This window comes from Anopheles arabiensis, chromosome 3 (genome assembly GCF_016920715.1).
Source record: "Anopheles arabiensis isolate DONGOLA chromosome 3, AaraD3, whole genome shotgun sequence".
NCBI classification, from domain to species: Eukaryota; Metazoa; Arthropoda; class Insecta; order Diptera; family Culicidae; genus Anopheles; species Anopheles arabiensis.
This window is the reverse complement of record NC_053518.1, coordinates 82,621,261-82,643,002: the sequence shown is the minus strand read 5'-3', so window position 1 is coordinate 82,643,002 and position 21,742 is coordinate 82,621,261. Positions and strand designations below refer to the sequence as shown.

The 21,742-nt window shown below is 41.0% G+C and overlaps 1 long non-coding RNA gene across 1 annotated transcript in view; it reads left to right on the top strand.

Annotated features, from left to right (window-relative positions):
- The first annotated feature begins 22 nt into the window (after window positions 1–22).
- LOC120902780 overlaps window positions 23–21,742 on the top strand; it is a 73,693-nt gene continuing 51,973 nt past the window's right edge. The window contains exon 1 of the long non-coding RNA XR_005739481.1: window positions 23–123. This is a non-coding gene — a long non-coding RNA (uncharacterized LOC120902780). The remainder of the gene's footprint in view (window positions 124–21,742) is intronic.

Genomic DNA, 21,742 nt, shown 5'->3' with positions numbered 1-21,742 from the left:
CATTCTCAGTCTCATTCCAGCACTTTTGTTATTGTTGTTATCGCCCCGCACACGCTCGGCTGGGAAATTCCAGCCGAAAATTTGCACAGCTGGCCTACCGGGTTGGATATACCGATCGCTCAGGTTAGTTGGCATTTTCATTGCTTTACCTTGTTTCTGTTGTTGTCACGTGAGCGAGGCGGATGAGTAATTTATTCGCAGCAAATAAAAAACTGTAATACGCTCACACAAAGAGGGATTTTCCACTATTTACATGGAAAGTGAAAGGAACCCACCGGTGTGTGGGATGACTCATAAGATCACCTTTCTATTCCATTGTTTCGACCGACAGGGCCCCGTATACGACGATTTCAACAATGTTGAGCCTAATTGGTTCTAATGCTCTAACCAAATGGGCTCCGAAAAGAATATATGGGAGGCCGCGTTCTTTAGCTACCCTTTTTTTCCTACTCCAGCCATCCATTCGGGTGCTACAATTGTTCAAGTCACAAAGGAAAGAAATGGTCTTGAAAAATCGAATGAATTGCAAGCAGCAGCACACAAACCAACACCGTAATGGAACGGGTTTGAAGACGCAGCGCTGCACTCTCGCGCATCTTTTGGTCTGACGTCATCGGTCAGCGGTCAAGCGAAACGGGTTGTTTAGGACTTGGACACTGGGACTGGGAAAATCGTGAACTCCACTGTCCATTGTTTGCCAGTGGCGCGATGGGTCGGGATGGGCCCGGCTGAATGATGAATGGAAGGAAGTGACCGATTAGAAGGGAGCGTGTGCGTAAACTTTAAGTCTCGCGATGCGAATGCATACACACACAAAGCCGGAGACAACGAAGGGAAAGGGGCCGGAGACAACGGAGACAAGTCGTGACATTCACGTGACCGACGAGGGAGAGGGTGCGCGGTTTCTCAAGCATTTATCGAGAACGAGCGTTTTTGTGCCTCGAGGCCCGACCCTCTGGGACTGGGGTGGGTTTTCTTTCAAGTTGGATCGAAGAAATTATGTCTCCGGTGTGATTATGTTATTGGTTTTGGGGACGGAAAATGGTTTGTGAAGGTGATGCGTTACGCACAGGCGGTTATTTGTTTTGTGAGAGGGTCCGTTTTTGTTTTGGGCGTCAGAGGGGGCTGTTGGGGAGAGCAAGATATAGTGTAAAGACCAGGGCAAGGGTGATTTGGAAATGAATCATAAGTTGTATAAATATTTTTTTCATAACACAGTGGTAAACGTTTTTGACAATGCAATGGGAAGTGAATGTTAAGCCTCTGCGAAAAATTTGGTTAAAATAAGACGACATGAAACGTTACGAAAATGAAAAAAGGACAATCGTTAAGAAATTTACAAAAAACGACAATTCATGCAACAATTAGTAAGGCTAGAAAAAACAAAACACTAAATCATTACTATTAATCAACATAACAGTAAAAGTATGAATCTGTTACAAATTCTTGCAATTTTGAATCATCTATCCGACCCATTTCCTTCAAATTACTGAGCCTACATTAATGACAATACGATACAGTGGCACAAGTGGTCACAAACTCACTCTACACCATTCAAATGCGCTCTCCAAGATGATTTCATTAAAACTAGATTAACGATACTCTTATTTCGCTAGCATCATCAAGTCCGCTCACTAGACCGCTTATTTTGCAAACCAAAAACAACGAACGAAAAAAAAAACCAACAAACGCTACACTCTTTCACTCATCAAGACCGTTGTTTGCCGCCCAAGATGTTGGCAAGTAAACGGTGTAACCCATCAGTGGTCACTTTTTGGACACGCCGGCACGACTTTGATTGATGATGAGAAAAACGGCAGTCGACAGGGAAGAAGCGAATGTGACAGTACAATTTTGGGTGGCGTTTTTTTTTTTTTACTTGGGTGCGTAACAATTAGGCGCATAAATTGGTTTAAAATTATGCTACAAGCGCAACATCGGATGGCTGGAGTGTGCGAGATAATCTAAACCGAGATGATGGTGAAACTTGAGCGATTAAGTCAGGAGACGAGAAAGATGCTTAAAAATTTAGTGAGTTGTATGCAAAAAAACGAACTGTTAGAAAATGAGTCAGTCAATCACAAACTAATGAAATATATAATCAGAGCTAAGAAAACAAAATCAAAGAAAATAATAGACAAAAAACGAACAGTCGAAAATTGAAACAGTAATCAGAATAAGAATAACAAAAACAAAGAGTTTTTAATAAAACTTGAAACAAAGAGTAAATCTAGACACGAGATAATATGGCACTAAAAACAACGTTTAAAAGGACAAAAGACGATACTAAACAACAATCCTGTATACACTTCAAAGTATAAATAACAGTTTGTAGAGAATAAGTTAGAAAAAATGTTTGTATTTGTACATAAGTTAATTTAAGGATGTTTTGTTTTTTAATGAATGATTTCATATTTTTCCTTTTTTGTACGTTTCAATGAATGTGTTTCTTGGCTTTATTTGTTTAGTAATAGTATTTTTTGAACCTTTTTTTAATTTTTATGATATTTTTTCATTCAATTATTTCTTTTTCTATAATGTGTCAATTTTTTTTATTGTGTTAAATGTTTTTAAATATATTTTTGTTTGTTTTGTGCAATATAAAAATCCAAAGTTCAGTTTTTTACTCATTTGCATGTCCATCACTGTCCATCATTTCTCACATCTTTGTCCAACACAAACCCATGCCCATAACCTAGTTCGATGGTCACTTACATCGCTTCCAGTTTTACATCTCCCCTACCCCCCCCCGACCTACCAAACCCTGCCGAAGATACGGTACAAGATGCGAAGAAGCGAAGCAGCTCATTCTACACAATGATACACACATTAAAACCGGAAGCAGTCAATTCGACATATTACGCTACATAATAAGTTTCATGCTACTGGCTCGTTTAAATTAATTAGTGTTTGGAGCGCCCGCGAACGCAAAGTGTGGTGCCATCCTCGTACAGCGGGCCGAATGCGTGGCGGCGGCGTTCATTATCATGACATTATCTGCAGCGCCCAGGCTGCAGTAGTGGCCGGGCTGAAATGGGTGGTGAGAGAAAGAGCGAAAAAAAAGGAAACAAAGAATGGAACCATTATGGAGGAAAGCGCTGCTGTCAAGCGTGGTGTGCTGCGGACCTACAAACCTGGAATAGATATCGAAATGAGCAGGAGAAACGAAAGTAGTAGTAACAGCAAACAAAAAACGAACGAAACAAAAAACTCGACTCTCAGAACACACACACTAACCATTCCAAATCACTAAACAAACCAGCATTAACCGAAATAAAGCACCCCGAACCCGAGGGGAGGAAGTGAAGGCGCGCTCATCCACAAACAGGGCAAACACGCAACCGCGACCAAAAATTTACATAAAACACAAATATTGCCGCACACTACTATACCCATCACTATTCCTCTGGTGCGCGTTTCTTTGTTCATCGGCTTGAGGATGATGGGTGGGCACAGTGGGCGGGAAGCGGCAGAGGTTGGCCATCCCAAATCGGGAGATGGTCTTTGTTTCCCTCGCGGTCACGTTGGGATCGCGCGCGCGCTTTGTGCGTGTGTTATGTTCTTGGTTTGTAATTTTGTGCCGTTTTTTTTGTTTTGTTTTGTTTTGTTGGCGCTTTGTTGCTGGTTTTGTTACCATTTTCCTTTGTCCGATCATTTCCGAACTATTCACACTGCGCGCTCGCTCGCCCAACACACGCCGTGGTGTCCCGTGGGTGTTTGGTGGGAGGATTTATGTACGGAAAAAGGGGGAGGGGGATACGCACAATGCGTTTGCTGGACGCTATTACGCTCGAAAGCTTGCCACACACACGCACGTGCGTTGTAAAGGGTGCTCCTAGTTTTTGGATTTCAAGTAATAGTTTTCATTGGGTGTTGACTTCTTTACACATTTTCTTCCATTTTATGTTTAATCGTTTAATGTTTTGCATACATATTGTTTGAAGTGTTTTTTTTTCTTTATGTAAAGAGAAAGAAAGAGAGGAGACTATTAGAAGAATGGTATTATAATAGTATTTTTGCAAATTATTTCTTTATTATGTTTTGACGAATTTTTCTTCTATTCATTCTTAACTAGATTTTCCTAGATTCATTCTTAACTAGATAGAGTTAGTCTAGAAGTAATCTAGACGAAAAACTATAATACACAAAAATAATAATAATAAATTATCAGATAATTCGTTCAAAGCAAAGCTATTAATAAGAAAGATAAAAATAAAGTACCAATAGATTCTTATTTTTTTCGAAACTCTACAAACAAATAGTTTTGAAAAAGAATAAAATAAAGTTAAAGAATAATCTTGGGATTTGCAACCGAAACTAGCTAATGTGAAATAAAATAAGGAACTAGAACAAGGATAATACTGTAAAAAACAGAGAAAAAAACACCAAAAAATTTCAAACATATAAACAATCAAAAGCTTTACCTCAAGCAAAGCTACAATGAAGAATGATAAAAATAATTAACAAACAGATTCTTGGATGTTTCAAAACTTTACAAATAAATAGTTAAAAAAATAAAAGTAAATAGTAAAATTATAAAAAATAAATAAATAATAATAAGAATAAATAAAATAAGAAACAGAAACAGAGATAATATTCTAGATAACAAAAAAATTTTAACAAAAATTGACCATTGCTTTTTTACCTCTTTTAAATTTTTGTTTTACTCGAAACAACCCAAGCTTTATCACGCCGCAGCAACACTAGCGACCTTTCAGCAACGTGTGAAGGGCATGTTGGTTGGGCAGCAATGGTTTAGTTTTTTTCAAACATTTTAGTTCAACCTTTTAGCCTACCCCCGCTGCTCGCCTGCTAGTTTGTATGCATACAAATTAAGCAACAAATTTGTATCCCAAACCCTTTTCGAGGGTCATTACGGTCGATGAAGAGGCAGCTCCCGTGTGACAGATGAACAGGGGGCGGCGGGCATGTGATGCACAGCGGGGTGCGATAAATAAAGCTCACGCTGTCCTTCCCTTTTTCTGGCAAGCCCAGTTTGGGTAATTATCTATACCGCACGTAGGAATCAAGATAATTAGACACTTTGGATTCAATTTCCGACAAAAACCGGGCCGTTTCTTTCGTCATCAGTGGCAGCTGCAAAACGGCACCGGTGCCTTGCTCAAACTGTTGACAACCGGCAACCTACTAGTGGGTAATCATGCTCCTCCTCCTCATCCTTCGCTTCGCCAGTGGCGGAGATCGAACGGCAAAGTTAAAGAAGAAAAAAGGCATTAAAATTTGCAAACTTTTACGAGCCTTTGCGGAACGGTTGCGAGATATATCTCAGCCGCGGCGCGCTCCCATGTCGTCTAATTGTTGCCGGGTTTGTAGCGTCGTAAATCTGCACCATGCGAAGGGAGGTGATTTATCGATCGTTACCGATCCGATTCGGCTTTAAATAAATGCTTCCTCTAACGCCCATTTCTATGCGCATGCTACCATTAAATCTGAACACCAAATGCCAACTGTCTTCCGAATCTTCTTCCGTACGTAAGCGTTTGGGCCTGGATGGAAATTCATTCCAACGATTGATAGGGCTCAGTAGGAAGTGTTTGGTTGGTGGTGGTGGAAGCTATAATAAAATTGCAATAAAAACAAACACATCTTCTGTGCGCTCAAATCCGAAGCGGGACAAACCCGGGGAAAATGTAGATAATTGCTTGAACGTTCGAAAGTATCACATTATCCTGATGTTATTCGTTTCCTGACTAAAACTTCTCCAAAACTTAGAGCGTTGAATTGTTACAAAAATTTAGGCAAAAATGAAGCACAAGAAGTACAACACGACTTGAAGGTATTTGTTCGGTTGTAACGGCAAACACAATAATCAAAAGCTAATCCTATTTATTGGATGCCTTGGTGCTAGATTTATGACCTTCTGCCGTTTATTGCTATCACCTTTGGCACATTCGCCAATCCCATCCCCTAGAGCTTTACATGATTATTTATGGTCACAATTTCCAATCAAAATTCTTTCGATTTTCCACTCCTTGTATTGCCGTCTGTTGCCAAATGCTTTATGGTTGACAAAAGGTAGCGCAAAAAATATCTCTAAAAACATACTGGATTAAGATCTTATCTAATACTTTAAGGATATTTTCCACCCGTAGATAGTTCCCAACGAGCGAGATGCAGATAATTAGGCAAACAAGGGAAGGGAGAGAAAGAATAGAAGCAGATAAAAAAATGTGGATTAAATTTGATATCTTCCTTTTCCGCCTCTCGCTCTGATGGTAAGCGCTGGTGATAATATTTGCGATAGTGAGAGAATAATACCCAAAAAAACATCGAACCGGAACGGATTGTCTGCCGCTTTACGACCCATTAAAAATACGAATCAATAATTTCGATCGCCTCAATCGAACTGGCGAACACAAAGGCAGGGAACATGTTTATTGGCCCATCATTATGAGTGAAGGGCGTGAATGCGTTGTTTTTGGTTCGTTTTTATGTGCAATTTTTCCACTCACAGCATCATCTACAACAAAAAACGCAACCAAACCAAGGGATCTCCTGCTTGGAAAACGATTCGTTGGTAAATTGTCTTTGCGATTCGACAAATAATAGCAGCAAACGAGCTCGCCAGAAAAGCAAAATTGGGGTTCGGATATACATTTTCTGGCGAAATATTTTCCTCATTCAAATTGATGTACTCTCTGTTCGAGAATCAAATTCCTTTTTCGGAGGGAACGAATCTAACTTTGCTCTAACGAAGCAACACGTTGAGCGGAGCAAAATGGGGAAGGCAATTAATTTACCGATAGAAAAGAAGAAAAAAAACGCATAGCTGCACGATTGTTGTCCGAGTAAAAACTCCAAAACCAGCATGTTGATTGCAGATATCCCTGGAGTTTGGCATTTGGTTGACGGTGTAGGTACGCAGAAAACACAACGTTTCAACCCTGAAAAAGGCATAAATGTAGCGCGCGCAAAGACATTCCAATGGGGGTACCATTCCGTTCTTATCTCGCTCAACCGAGAAGGGCTGCAAATAAATTGTTCCTCGAAATCGTGCAATGTTTGTTACGAAAATAAAATGTAAGTGCGTTCGTGGTAGCATCAAACGCACAGCCGCACGATAGGCACGTGCCGCTAAGTGTGGAGGGGAAGAAATCAGGCACACTGTTCTGAGAACGTAAATATAGTAAGCTTTGTTGTTGCTATTCACCATTCAGCAAGCTGATTAATCTTTTAGCAACAAACACGATCTACCGGGAGTGTGAGTGTGCGCGGAACATGATTTAACGAGCTCGAAACGTTCCAAATGTTTGGACAGATCCGGTTCGAAGGACCAAACTGGCGATCGTACTCACCCATCCAACCTAGTACTCGCGTAAACAAAACACAGAGCGCGTTCTTCTGTAAACTGTGCGTCTTTCTTCATCACGAGGTTGGCTTAAATTTAGAGCAGAAACACACATCACATGCCTAATGAAGTGCGATCCACTGTACGAGTGTATGATTTACTATCAAAAATCAATGAAACTCCCAACCAACGCACATAAACAGACGGCTTTCCACGCTGTTTCAGTTCGCTCTAGGCATTTGCCTGAGCTGCTAACTGCGATTGAAAATAATTTATGACCATTTTGCATTCACTTGAGCCTGGTTCTGCATCACCATCAGCCGGATAAACATTGCGCCTGTATACTCCCAGTAGGGCGCACTCTTGGGCAGTAATTAATAATTTTACGAGACCTCTCCACTCCCACCGCCATCTTATCAATCACGCAGTAAATTGATTCGTTCCACGGGTGATGGGTTTTAGAGGCGCAGACAAGGCAGCAACGGTGGCAGTAAGACACCTGCCCCGGTGTTTGCCTACCGGTTGCCATCACACAGCGTGGTATCGTTTTGTTTGCGGGACGCAGGTGAAGCAAGCAAAGTGATTTATGTGCAATTTTGTGAAAAATAGCTCCCCGATAAAAGGCAAACCAACCAAAACAGAAGCGGTTGCTGCGAGGGTGTTGAAATTTGGGATTGATGGGTTGAACTGGAACGTATAACCTCCCGAAAGAACTCCCACCCCACACGTAGCGTGGAGCGCATCAATCAAACTGGGACGAGGCAAAAAGGAACGATTTATTAATTTTTTCATGCAAAGGTGTAACACCGTTGGGAGTAATTTGGAAAATAAGAGAAGAGGTTATCGTTAAGGGGAAGGAGCAGCATGTTTTCTTTTGAATTGGTTTTAACGGTGGCCTTTAAGAATTTTCATTAACAATTCAATTGGTAATAGCTTTAGCTTAGGAGAAGAATTTCATATAGAGTTTCGTAACTCCTGGGACATGTTGTCAGTTGAGTTAATTAAGATCCTTGTTGTATATTCACATTTCCGAATTGTCTGTTGACTTCGATACAAGATGCAGCGTTTGGGAATCGAACAAAGCAAAGTAATGTGCCTGTAGAATATTTCGTTTACACAAGGATTCTGCGACCAAGAATTATGCGACCAAGAATTTTGAGACCAAGAAACTATACGACCAAGAATTTTTCGACCAAGAATTATGGGACGAAGATTTTTGCGACCAAGTTCTGTACAATTCAACCTAAGCCATTCGTGTGTTCCTTCTGAAGTACATATATATGCAGAAGTGGATCTTCGTGTACTTGAAAGATCTAAAAGACGAACTGGAAATTGTAAGTGATAAACGAAAATTAAAATTAAATGTGTATCATCTTCTAACGCCAGCTTTGAAACCAATCCTTCTTAGAAGTTTACATAACACACCATCTAGGTCACACCGTATTTCGCTGGCGCCATCCAACGCACGATAGCTCGCAAAGCTGAAGTGTCACTCAACCGAGGAATCTAGAAGCTTTACCATCACCGTAAAGTAGCTTGAAGTAAAAGTTGAGATTGTTACACCAATGTTTCAAAAATACTTTGTTTACTTAAGTTGCCTGTTTTCACAACTAAGCTTGAATTTACAGCTTCATTTCCAGTAAGTCCCATTCCACCAACCGCCCCATGCTCCCGTCACATCGCTAATGGCTCACAGGTCAGCCCTACCGTTCATTTGCATTTTCGTTTGCGCAACCGTCCAGGACAATCCGGCTCAATCATAATTAGTCTCATTTATTGCTAGACATACCATTTCGAGCCAAACGACAATAGCATCAACAGTACATCCACGCACACACACACACACGTAGAACGCACTTTCCAGAATCCCCGAAAAAGGTTCTTTCTCTACTATCCTCTCGAAAAAAGCGTGGTAGGTCGGTGAAAATGATCCAATTATGCGTACCAAAGCGAGACAGGGAAGAAACGGCCGCCGGGCCCACGCTTTTCCAATCTCAACCTACGGCTGACCGAACACACACACACCGATGCCGCCGACAATGGACAGAACTAGAGATTTTCCATGCCAATGTTGACGGATGTGGGAGGGATCAGGATCCTCAGCTGGATGCTGAAGATTGCAAAACGTTGTCCGCTGTCACTCGCGCGGGCGCATGGGTTTGGTTGGGGGGGGACTTTCCCGGCTTCCCGGGTCGGCTCTGAGTCAGGTGTGATTACGCACAGGTCAGCGATCGGGAAGGGAAGAGAAGAAAGACCGTCACGCGAGGAGTCACGCGTCCGTGCCGATGAATGATTCATGAGCCCGGTTGGCGACTTACCCGGAGACTTACTTACCTAGGGCAGAGAGAAGAGCGAAAGAGATTTGCCGCGGGAAAGCGAATCATTGAAAATCACTCATCAATGATGCAGGACAGTTGCCATTGTTGCGCTGGGTCCCCCCTCCCTTTCAGCTGACTTCCGGTAGAAAGGCAAAGAGGGGGATCCTTTCTTCTCGAAAGGAAGGAAATGCTGTTTCAACAGCAGGAATGTATAAAACGATGTTATTGTGTCGTTTTGAACATTTGGTTCGCACCGTCACGTGCACTCCTGAGGTGTTTGTGTGTCTCTACACAAGGATGGAAGTTAAAGGAAGGAAGAAAGCAACCGTGGTTGATTTTCACTTAATATAACCACCACCAATAAGGGGTATTGGGAAAGCAATGCCCCAGGAAGTGAGGTGCGAACTCGGTTTTTAAGTGCGGAAAATTCCATCATCACCCGAGTGTTTTCGGTTACCAAAGCTTTCCGTCCCAACCAAAGCCCCACAGTAAGTGGGAAACAATTGATTTTCAAATATGAATTATAAATCGCGCTTAACGGTCAGAACGGCACAAGCTGGTGGCGCGTACAAGTGGTCGCAAAAGTACTGTGTGAAAATGCACAAGACGTCGTCCGGGCTGGAGTGTGTCACCAGGCACTCTGCTTTGTGTGTGTGTGTGTGTGTGTGTGTGTGTGTGTGTGTGTGTGTGTGTGTGTGTGTGTGTGTGTGTGTGTGTGTGTGTGTGTGTGTGTGTGTGTGTGTGTGTGTGTGTGTGTGTGTGTGTGTGTGTGTGTGTGTGTGTGTGTGTGTGTGTGTGTGTGTGTGTGTGTGTGTGTGTGTGTGTGTGTGTGTGTGTGTGTGTGTGTGTGTGTGTGTGTGTGTGTGTGTGTGTGTGTGTGTGTGTGTGTGTGTGTGTGTGTGTGTGTGTGTGTGTGTGTGTGTGTGTGTGTGTGTGTGTGTGTGTGTGTGTGTGTGTGTGTGTGTGTGTGTGTGTGTGTGTGTGTGTGTGTGTGTGTGTGTGTGTGTGTGTGTGTGTGTGTGTGTGTGTGTGTGTGTGTGTGTGTGTGTGTGTGTGTGTGTGTGTGTGTGTGTGTGTGTGTGTGTGTGTGTGTGTGTGTGTGTGTGTGTGTGTGTGTGTGTGTGTGTGTGTGTGTGTGTGTGTGTGTGTGTGTGTGTGTGTGTGTGTGTGTGTGTGTGTGTGTGTGTGTGTGTGTGTGTGTGTGTGTGTGTGTGTGTGTGTGTGTGTGTGTGTGTGTGTGTGTGTGTGTGTGTGTGTGTGTGTGTGTGTGTGTGTGTGTGTGTGTGTGTGTGTGTGTGTGACAATGGGGGAAGTGTGTCACCAGGAGCCTGGGGTCTTCTAAGTGGAGCAGAAGGTTTAGCGCAAAATTCGAAAGGGAAAACTGTCACATGGTTTGGCTTGGCCGTCGTCACCACCCGGCTGTGTTGCTTTTTATTTCGATAAATTTTTAAAATTCAACCTTCCTAACCAGCTTCCTGCGGGGGAAGGAGTGGAATTTTACATTGTAGAAATGAACGGGAGGTTTGTTCGTACGCTGGCGCACACGAATGGTAAAGAATGAATTGACTTTCGGTATAAATTATCATACACTTTTGCAGACGCTTGTGGGGCGCGTGCCAGTTTGTTTGGCGTCGATAAGCAGGGGGACAAGCACAAGAAAGGGGAAAATATCATGCTGCATAATTAAACCAGCTTATGGGGGAAATGTTTTAAAAGGGCATGTTGGAATTAAACTGATCATGTTCGAATGCGAGTGATCGATCTGGAATGACATCACCATGAGCAAGCAACGGGAAGAAGTTAACCATTGAAGGCCGTTCAACAAATTATAATTAATTCCTTCAATCGAGATGGCAGTTGTATTTCTTAAAACACCACCACTTTTAAACGGCAAAAGGGGGATAAAGACCGTTAATATATATTCAAAGTATGTATCAATGTCGAGAAAACTATTTGGAGTGACGAATTATTCGACATGCCATAGTAAACTTCGAACTCTAACTCGAAAGTCGAACTTGGGAAATTTTACAAACAGTGGCGATAATACCAACCACTATAAGTGGTTATAGTGCGCTAAAATCTACTTTTTTTGGCACAACAACAGCTGTCGGTCAAGGCCTGCCTGTACCTACTAGTGAAGTGGGCTTGGCTTTCAATGACTTATTGTTACCATAGCAGGATAGTCAGTCCTACGTATGAGGTCACGGTCTGCTCAGGGCTTGAACCCATGACGGGCATGTTGGTAAGTCGTACGAGTTGACGACTGTACCACCAGACCAGCCCAGTTCACTAAAATATTTTCTGTATAATACTGTGTGAATCATTAAGTAAGGCTTTTGCAATCGGTTGGACTGTTATATTGTGTGCTATAATTATTTTAGTATAAAATGTAAGAACTCAAATGTATAGCCTTTTCGCTTACTGTCGTACTTGTTGGTATTTTTTAATCACAGTGTAGTTATAGGAACAGAAAACAGATACAGGGTTTTATAAGTCAGAATCGCATGTCAGCAAGACTCTTTCAGTAGTTCAAGATTCAGTTTTTTTAACAGGCACAATATGATGTTTCAAACGCACAAGGTGTTTTTTTCAGAGGCCTTTTGTATAATGGATTTTGAGAATTTGATTTTGTTTTCCAAGTCAGTTTCAAATGTAAACATTGTTATTCGCCGAATCCAAAATGTTTTTCAACAGCTGTCAAATGTTTTATTTGCTTCAAATGAAATTTCAGTTTCAACACATGATTTTCAACATTTCACAAAGGACTGTCAAACTCAATCTAGCTTGAGTCGTGTTGAAAATCATGCTGAAAAAATTAAAAATTATTATGATGGAAATTAAATGTCAGATCGATGTTGAGTAATATTTTCCACGCGGTGAATAATAATGTTAACATTTGAAACTGATTTGAAAAACCCTATAATCCACGTCTATCTGATGCTTCCTTTCCATCATCATAATTTTTATTTTTTTCAGTATGATTTTCATCACGTCTCAATCCACAGTTATTTGTGATGTGTTGAAAATCATTTGTTAAAACTAAAATTTTATTATGAAGCAAATACACATCTTTTGACAGTTGTTGAACAACATCTTGGAGGCAGTTAATAAGTATGTGCAGATTCGAAAGTGACCCTGTAATATTTTTTAATTTCTTCAGTATGATTTTCAACACCTCACCTATCAACAGAAGATGACGTCATGCTTCAAATCCCGGAGAAAAAACCATGGTAGGAGTCCATTGAAGTGTTGAAATTCATGCTGAAGAAATTGAAAACTATTAAAACTGAAATGAAATGTCAGATCAATGTGGAATAAAATTTTTCACGCGGCAACATTGCAATAACAATGTTTACATATGAAACTGTCCCCTGTAAACCCTGTAAAACGTATTTCGACAACGGTTTGGTAAAATATGCAAATTTTTACTAAAAGTAGTACATTTACTGTATCCTTTAACTGTATATCACAGTGGCAGTGCATCTTTTTTCTTTGAGTATTTTTGCAAAATAATATTTTAAGTATGTTCTTTTTAGCCATTAACCGCGTTTTCTTCCCATTTCAAAGAGTTTATTTTTGTACATAAACCATAACAACGCAAATGACGCATATACGAAATGGCCCTCAACGCCTACGTAACGTTTAAAAACCACTTAAAAACTCAGAACCCGATCCTTTTGCGAGTTTCGAGTATCCATTTAGCTAAGCTCGCCTCGAATCCTTTGTGTTCCGCCTTTTCGTGGGAATTTGTTGTCTGAACAGACAGCAGTGCAAACTGTAACAACCTTAAGGTGGAAGCGGTGTGTACAAATTCCGGCTAAAATTAATACTACCTACGACCTCAAAAACACGTCTACCCACTTTGCACTAAAATCCTTTGAAATCCTAAGCGTAACTTCACACCTTTCCTAGCGTTACAACACAACGGGACTGGTGTGGCTGCGTCACTCCAATCAATCCAATCGAACCGAGCACGATTCGATGTTGAGCACACGCGGGCTTAGTGAGTGAATAATTGAACGTAAAACAATTCCTTCCGCTCGGGTAGTGCTCGGCGAAGGACTAAGTGGAGCTGTTTGTGTGGGCGAGTAATTGAAAAATAAATAAAAGCGTGTTGCCCGTGCAGCGTGCACAGAAGGATTTTATAAAATTGTGATTGTATTAGATGATGGGAGTTTCCACTCTCACCCCCTCCGTGAAATGGAAAAGGGAGCAGCGGCAATCGGAAGTGGCTTTATTTTCTTTTATTTCACCCAATTTTACAATCCCAAACAGGGCAGCGAGCGTTCCATTTTAAGCCAATTGCATCGCAAACATTTGCTCAACGCTCGACGGTTAGGTGAACGTTGGAAAGCCGCGCTAAAGTTAAGCTGCCACGCTTCCCATTCCCCCTCCCCGATCACCCCCCCATTTGGTGTGGCATCGCTTAAAAGCTTTTAAGACAATTTAAATGCGCGGTTGGAAAGCAATATTTTCACCGGCTTTCCCGATCCTACTATCGCCGCTTCTATCGCCGTTCCTGTGCGTGGTTGTGGAGAAGATTTTAAAAGCAGCGAAAGATGGCGATAATGATAACAATAATAATAACAACGATGAGCTCACACAGACACATAGCCAGTGCAGCACCCTTGCCACAGCGCGAGCAAAGTACATGGACAGAAGTTCAATTTTTACGACCACTACACGCCGCCCATTTGGCCGCTGTGTGCTGCTTCGGTCCTGTAGCCGTGGACGGCTTAAGAGCGATTCCTTCTTCTTCTCCTTAAGCCGCCGCGATGGGTGTGTTGGAGTGAAAATGAACGTAACGATCAAAGTTGGGCCACTTATTTACTGCTACTGCTACTACTGCCACTACTACAACCGCCACTACTTCATTCTACAACTTCAACAGTGTTTGTGGTTTTTTTGCGCGGCAACTACTGCCTGCTGCTGTACGGAGTGGTATGCTAAAGCCGTAAAATTTATGCGACTAAGCCGGGTTTGTCTATGGCGGTGGAAAACTTTTCCCCATCGCTAAAAAGCCTTTCGGTCGCGCTGGAAGATCTGCTTAACGCGTGGTATTTAGTGTTTCTTGTTGGTTCGTGCATTGGTCGTTGCGGAGCAGTGGGAAAGGCTTTATAAGCGGTTCGATTGTGTAATTAAATGCTGAACAAAATCGCTAGCATTAAGGTAAAGGATAAAACTAAGATCTTTGCATACAATATTTCTATAATTGTAAGGCATTTTGTTGTTGTTTTTTTTTAACTTATTTTGAAGTACATGCATTTAAGGATGATACATCCTCTTTGAGACTTTGGTCGGTTTTCAGTCACCTGAAAATACCACAAATCTTTAGCAAGAACGTAATTTCTTTTTTGAAATTTTAAGGATTTGATTATAAAATGTAGCGAAATGTGGGGCACGAGTGCCACCTAGCATTTTTTCAGCCAATCTTAAGTTAAATGACTAAATGAGTAAACAGATGGTATCGTTCCAATGTCTAGTAATATACCTTGGAGAATTTCTTATAGAATAGTTGATTTTTCTCAGTTTTTCCACTATTTAATGTTGTGTAGCAAAATTGAGCAAGAAATTACAGTTTGGCAACAACATCAAAAAAGCTCTAAACAATATAGGATGTAAGAAACAAGAAATTATTTTTACCACCGTATAACACCGTACAACAAAAAAAACGAATTATGTTGATGAATCAAAAAATCACTATAAAAAATATAATAATAATAACGTTTGGTGAAAAAACGAATATTGCAGTACATTTCGTGACCTAAAAGAGTACATAGGTGATTTGGGTCATTTTGGAACACATTCCCTAATACCGCACACGTAAAAACCCATAAACCCAACAAATCATGTCTTTTTCAATCATTTTTAAAACGCTTCAAAAACAGTTATATTTGCACTTATTTCCAATAAAACCCATTTATAAATGGGGAAATAGGTGTAAAGTGAGTGAGTTATAGCATGAAATACTCAAGATGTCACACTTGTCCCAAATTACGCTATACATTTTTTAAATAGTTGGAAAGTCTCGATTCAATCGGTATTCATTGCCAAGAGACTTCGCGTTGTTCATCATCATGTATTACGTTTTCTCCAAAGAATTTCTCCAAAGATGTCCAAAACATCTGTTTCAAATAATGTTTACGTTGGTTGAACATGTTGTTTAAGCTCAGTTTATAGTTTATAAGCCTGATTTTGTTGAGGATTCATCCCTCCAAGATCCAAGTGGAATATATCTATTTCTCGTATGTTTTTCTAAAGTGGCATGTTACTGCTTGCGATGTTTCAATGTATATAACATAGGTTTAAGCGGCAGAATCAGTCATCAGCCATTCCGAGTATTAATGCATACAATTCTGAGGAGACTTTATCCTGTTTCTGATATCATCGGACAATCAGTTGCTTGGTTTTAAGGAGATGTTCATGTTCTCAGAAATTTTCGTAATATATTTTTAATTCTATATAATTAGATAGACGGAACTACAGTACATTTTAGAACATGAAATTCTCAAAATCATTTAGCTTGTGACACTCACGCTTATGTGGCGGCAATCCCCCGGGTCTAATGTTGTCCTAGTCGTCACGAAATCAAGTTTGCACAAACAATCAAACCGATGGGATGTGCCCGATAGAGGCTGCACCGAGTTTCATCACCTCCTGGGCGGATTAACGTCACTAATGCTTCCTGGAAATCAGATTGTGTGTGATGGCGGCAAGCACGCATCCCAAGATTGTCGGTGTAAAAATAATTACTGATAAGTACTGGCGGCACTGGCTTGCGCAATCGGAACGCGTAACGCCCAGGTCCGAGCATAACAAACAACTCACACAAACAGACACAATGATCGAAGGGCCTTTTTGGAAAAGCGGCGTCAATATTGACCAGCTCGTCAGACGCGTTGGATCACAGTCACCCGTAATCATCATAGAGGTGGGCAAGGGAGTGGAGGTTGTCAGTGATAATGACGGTGGGCTTAAAATAGCCCGCACGGGTAATCCCAACTATTCCCTCGAGCGCATCGATCGTTATCGAATGGTGTGCTGTATGTTCGGGATGCAAATGTTTGTGTGTCGTTCGGGTGTTTCGGGAATGCCCTATGTGATTGCAAATCAGGATGATTTGGTGCCGTTTTCCCTTCGCTTTCTGGTCCTTTGGTTCGAACGACAGATTGTTCAGCACAGCGTAGCAGAGCCAAGAGAATTCGAAGGCTATCAATCAAGACACGAGCGCGGGCGGCTTTTGGGCTGTGCAGCCTCCCGTGGGACTCATTTTGAAGAAAAAAAAGGGGAAAAAACGTCATCACTGACGGGTTTTGTAGCACAGCTTTTGGGCCCAGCCGGGCGCCAGAGGAACGAACTGGTTAAATCCCTTCAATGTGTCTCAATGTGTCAGAAGTGTAGAGCGCAAAAAAGAGGGACACACACTGAGGACAGAAGGCGTACAAACGAAATAGTCGTTTGTCGTTCGCTGTGGCTCAGGCTCTACCGAGGATTCAGATTTACCGTGTATGTATGTATGTGTGCACCCAGGTTTCACATTCCTCAAAGGCATTAGTTCCCTTATTCCCGGATCCCAATTTTTTCAAACGAACGAAAAATTTGTTTTTCTAATTACACAACCCTTTTCCGTTGCTGCGCTTTTTGTTTTTTGGCTTTTCTACAAATGTTACTCGGTTTTTTGGGAGGCGGATTCGGGTGAGTTTTTTTTTTTAAATTTTATTATCCTTACTCTAATACTCGCCAAGGCAACCCGAACAGAATGAGGAAGAGCGCGAGATTTTTGTTTCGGGTGCCTTTTTTTCTGGCCTTTTTTTCTTTCTTTCTTTCCTTGCTTGTCTCGTCCTAGTCGTGTCCTGTTCGTACATAGCCGCTGGGCGGGCCTTGGCGGTCATCAATCATTTTTATTAAATTTACTAGATTAAAACGAAAAATGCTACCGTTGTTTACTGCTTTGGTGCCTCTTTTTTCCCGCGTTCGAGTGTGGAAACTTACCCGCGCCGCCGTGTGTTTGCTTACTTATTTCTACTTTCGCACTTGTATTTGTATGTTCGGGAAGAGAGCGCGGACTAGCTTTTCTAACCGTTCCGTTTGACCATTGGAAGGTAGCAGGATAGCCAAAAAAAAAACCCCCCTCTGAAACTCCACACCAAGCAGATAAATGGCTTTCGAGAAGCGAAACGTTTCAAATGAGCATTAAATCTAGTAATCTCGCTGATTTATTTGTGCTGCCCGAGCGCACAAACAGGTCATTTGTTTCGGTTTAGCCAGTGTTTATTTAAATTTCAAAAAAAAGTAAACTAACTGGTGCTACTTTTTGGAAATTGTAGTGTAGTGTAAGGTATTGTTTTGTAATGATTTTTTTGTTCAAATTGTTAAATGATTATAATTTATGGTTTTTTTACACTGACGCTATAGTATTTTTTTTGTTTTAAAGATCTTTTTAGCATTGTGTTAGTTACAAACCATACAATATGATACAAACGTGGTTCGTTTAGGAAAGATAATTAAAAAAAAACATTCTCATAAATAGTAAATTAAGAGAAAGGTATGAGAAAATACGAACGATCAAATATAAATTAGTATTATATATAATAAATGCAAACAAGATCATAGAAAAGTAAATGTTTCAACTAGAGATTTGAAGTATATCAAAAACAAAGCGACAAATTCTATTGAAATTATATATTCATTGGATTATATTCTTTCAAATACTTCAGTTTAAGTACAAAAAAAAACATGATAATAAGGAAAGAAAGTGATGAACTGGTAAAAAACGAGTAAAAAAAACATAATCGACAGGAACAAAATAAGAAAATTAAAAAGAGCAAAACAGAAGTGAACAGAGATGAAACAAGAAGACAAATGAATAAAAACAGGATAAGGCGCAGGAAGAATTACGTTGTAACACACAAAATAGAAGTTATTTAAGAATCTTCCTTTATCTGTTTAAAGGAAACTGGCATGTAAATTATTGATTATTTTGTACCTCGCTAATACGGACAAGCTGTAGTTCCTGAGCATCTAAAATGAAGCAAATCCTAGCTCCTTGAAGGCATACCTCATTATTTGGTTTAAATTCTACAACAGCTCTTAGGAACGATTGAGCCCAGTTAACGAAGAATTGCGTTACACTTCTCGAAGGCAGTCAAATTATTTTTGCAAGGATACGTTTGTAGCGTTGCTCGAAACAACCAAATGCAAACGGATTTCACGCTTATCTTAACGCTACAGCCAGCACCAATTTCATTTAGGAACACGGGATGCCAAAAATCCTTTCAAGCCTTACACACGCCTAAGCACCGAATCGTCATGCGGATGTGCAAAAAACAAAAACCCTACCCAAATGTAAACCTACGGAAACTGGAAAAAAATAACCTCCCAAGCGCTGAAGAATATTTATCGTTGCCAGAAGCAACGGCAAACGGTATGCCTCTTGCTCAGTGGGGCACAGCTATCAAGCAGAGCGAGAGAAAGAAGGAATAAAAAAAAACGCAACCCGAAAGGATTAGAGCACAGCTCCGCGGGATGTTAAAACCGGAGCCACCGGTTAGGGAAGCCTAACAGCCTTCACTTTATTTGTGCTGCACGCTCGCTGATATGAAAATGTAATAAAACAAAATAAATCAGCTTAGAACGATTTGAACTTTTGTAATTAACCGGCGGCGGCTCGCGAGCGAACGAAACCCGCCGCCTTTTTCCTGGTTGTTTGCGTCCGGGTTGGACACAAGTCCCACGCGCCCAGGTTTAGGCATAAGCACAAGCGAGTCGTAAAACAACGGCCTGACGATGGGTGTGTGAAATAGTGGCACGCCTTTACCGCGCCTCGCCTGGGCGACAGTTGTGTCGAAAGCAAAGGCAATGAGAGTGAGCTGCTGAGGGCGTTTTTCTTTGCTTTTTCCGAACCGTTTAGCACCCCGAACCTTGGTGGGTAACGTCAACGGGTACGATTTAAAATTGGTCCCTTTTCCTCGTTCAGTGGTGGGTGTGTGTTTTTTTTTGTTTTTAATTTTGCTCCAATCTTTACACGGGGCACCATGAAAATGGAGCTTCATCATCGTTTTCGGTGGAGATTAATTTAATCTGTCATTTGGTGTGGTAGAGTGGCGTCGTGGCAAAAAAAAGATGCTTAAGATTTAACGACCTCATTTCCCTCGTCCCCCTCGCACACACCACTGGTTCGGTGCCGTTCTGTGCGAAAGTTTTCCTTTCGTATTTGATGTGACTTTCCTGAAGCATTTCCTTCTTTTTTTGCTGTTTTTTTTTTTTTGGTTCTGTAGCTCGAACCTCCACTTGAAAAGCTTCTCGAATTGTGTTCTCCGCCATCCTGCGGGGGGGGGGGGTTCACACAATCAGTTCTTTGTTTGATTAAATTGGATCCATTTCATCTCAAAGCTCACCTAAAAGCCCTCAAAGGAAACAATATCCGAGCGGGCGCGCGATCCGTTGCTCCGTGCTCCATCACACGATCCATCACAATGCTGGCTGCTGCATTCGGGGCCCAACATTGCTTGCTTGGTTGGGAGGCTGAAAAAATCCGAAAGGAAACGAATTGAAAAGGAAGCAATGAAAAAAAAAAAAGAAAAGCGGTTGAAAAATAAAATACAACCACCCTTGCCTGCCCGCCGGCGGCGGCCGTCCTTTTTTCGAGTGAAAAAGGAAGGAAACGTGGATGATATTGATTGTCATTCAGGCGTTTCGCGATCAATCGAATTCCTCTCTTTCACTTCAAGCGAGCGTCGAAAGACACCTCGTTTTTTGTTGTTGTTGCTGTCTCTATGTGTTTGTGTGTGTGTGTATGTGTCGGCCGTGTCCTATTACAAGTACAATGGATACTTTTTCGCTTAACGTCTTTTTTTTATTCGCTCTTCTCGTCTCGGATGATGCTATACTGCTATTTGTCAAAGGAAAAGCCCTCGGTGAAAAGCCTTTTTTTTTGCAAAACAGGCGACCGTAGGAAGTTGTCTGAAATTTTCAATTTTGCCATTGAATATTACATTCTGGAGTGTAGTGTACAGCGAGAATCGGTAAGGATGTTGTGCAATAAACCACTTTTTTGTGTGTTGTCGTTGTTGTTGAACAGAGTAAAGAGAAGAGTTGATGGAAACTTTTGGAAAAATGGGGATCGCTTTGAAGAAACAACTCATAGGATGACGGTAGTTGACTCTCATACACATTTATTAAATAAAACTAGAGACCTTTGTATTCGTTAGGATATTGTATTGAATTACAAGAAGATATATTGAAATTTCAGATTTGTTTGGGGAATGTTCGCCACATGTTTTCTATACTCCTTTGAACTATTCGAAAGCATTAATTGTGAATTAAAATCTGAGATTCTTGAAATGTTCCTAGTAATCAATATTATCCTAACGGCTGGTGTATGCAGACCGGCTCATTAGAGAGACATATACAGATGACGAAGATCAGAAAGACTTTGCGTACACAAGACTCAGGTGATCTATAAACCTGCTGATGCTTCTTCATTGATATAGTGTGATACCTCTCTAAGAATCTCTTCAAGAATTGTTTCTTTGAGATGTACATTTTGACGCTCCCGTCATATTTCATTCATTTTTTGTCTCACCAAGATGAATGTCTCCCTAACCCGAACATCATTACATCATTGAAATTAAGATGCATTTTTGGGTGCTAGTTAACAAAAATATTGGTCAATATATACCATTTCTGCCCGTGGTTTCTCAGATACTTCATAGCAACACCTTCATTAGTGTTCCTCAACATGAATACCTCTCTGAGCTGACGATTCTCCTTGAAGATTTACCTTAGAGAGATTTCACTGTATTTCGTTGGGCTATGTCTAAATGACTTTTGGAGCTTGAGGAAGGTTTTACATTTCATATCTTTCCTTTATAGGGTTTATCCACGATTGATTAGCCGGTTCCCATAATTTTTTGAGCTCATCTCAAGATCTATTCATCGTATCCCACAGATTTTTGGTTCGTTCACATAATTTGTTGGTATCGTCCGATTGGATATCAATACAATTGAACCAACAAATTCTTGGTATCGATCACAAAATCCAATTCAAAAATCAAAAAAATGAGTAACAAAATATAGGAAGCACCCAAAACAATTATGGGAACCAACCAATAAA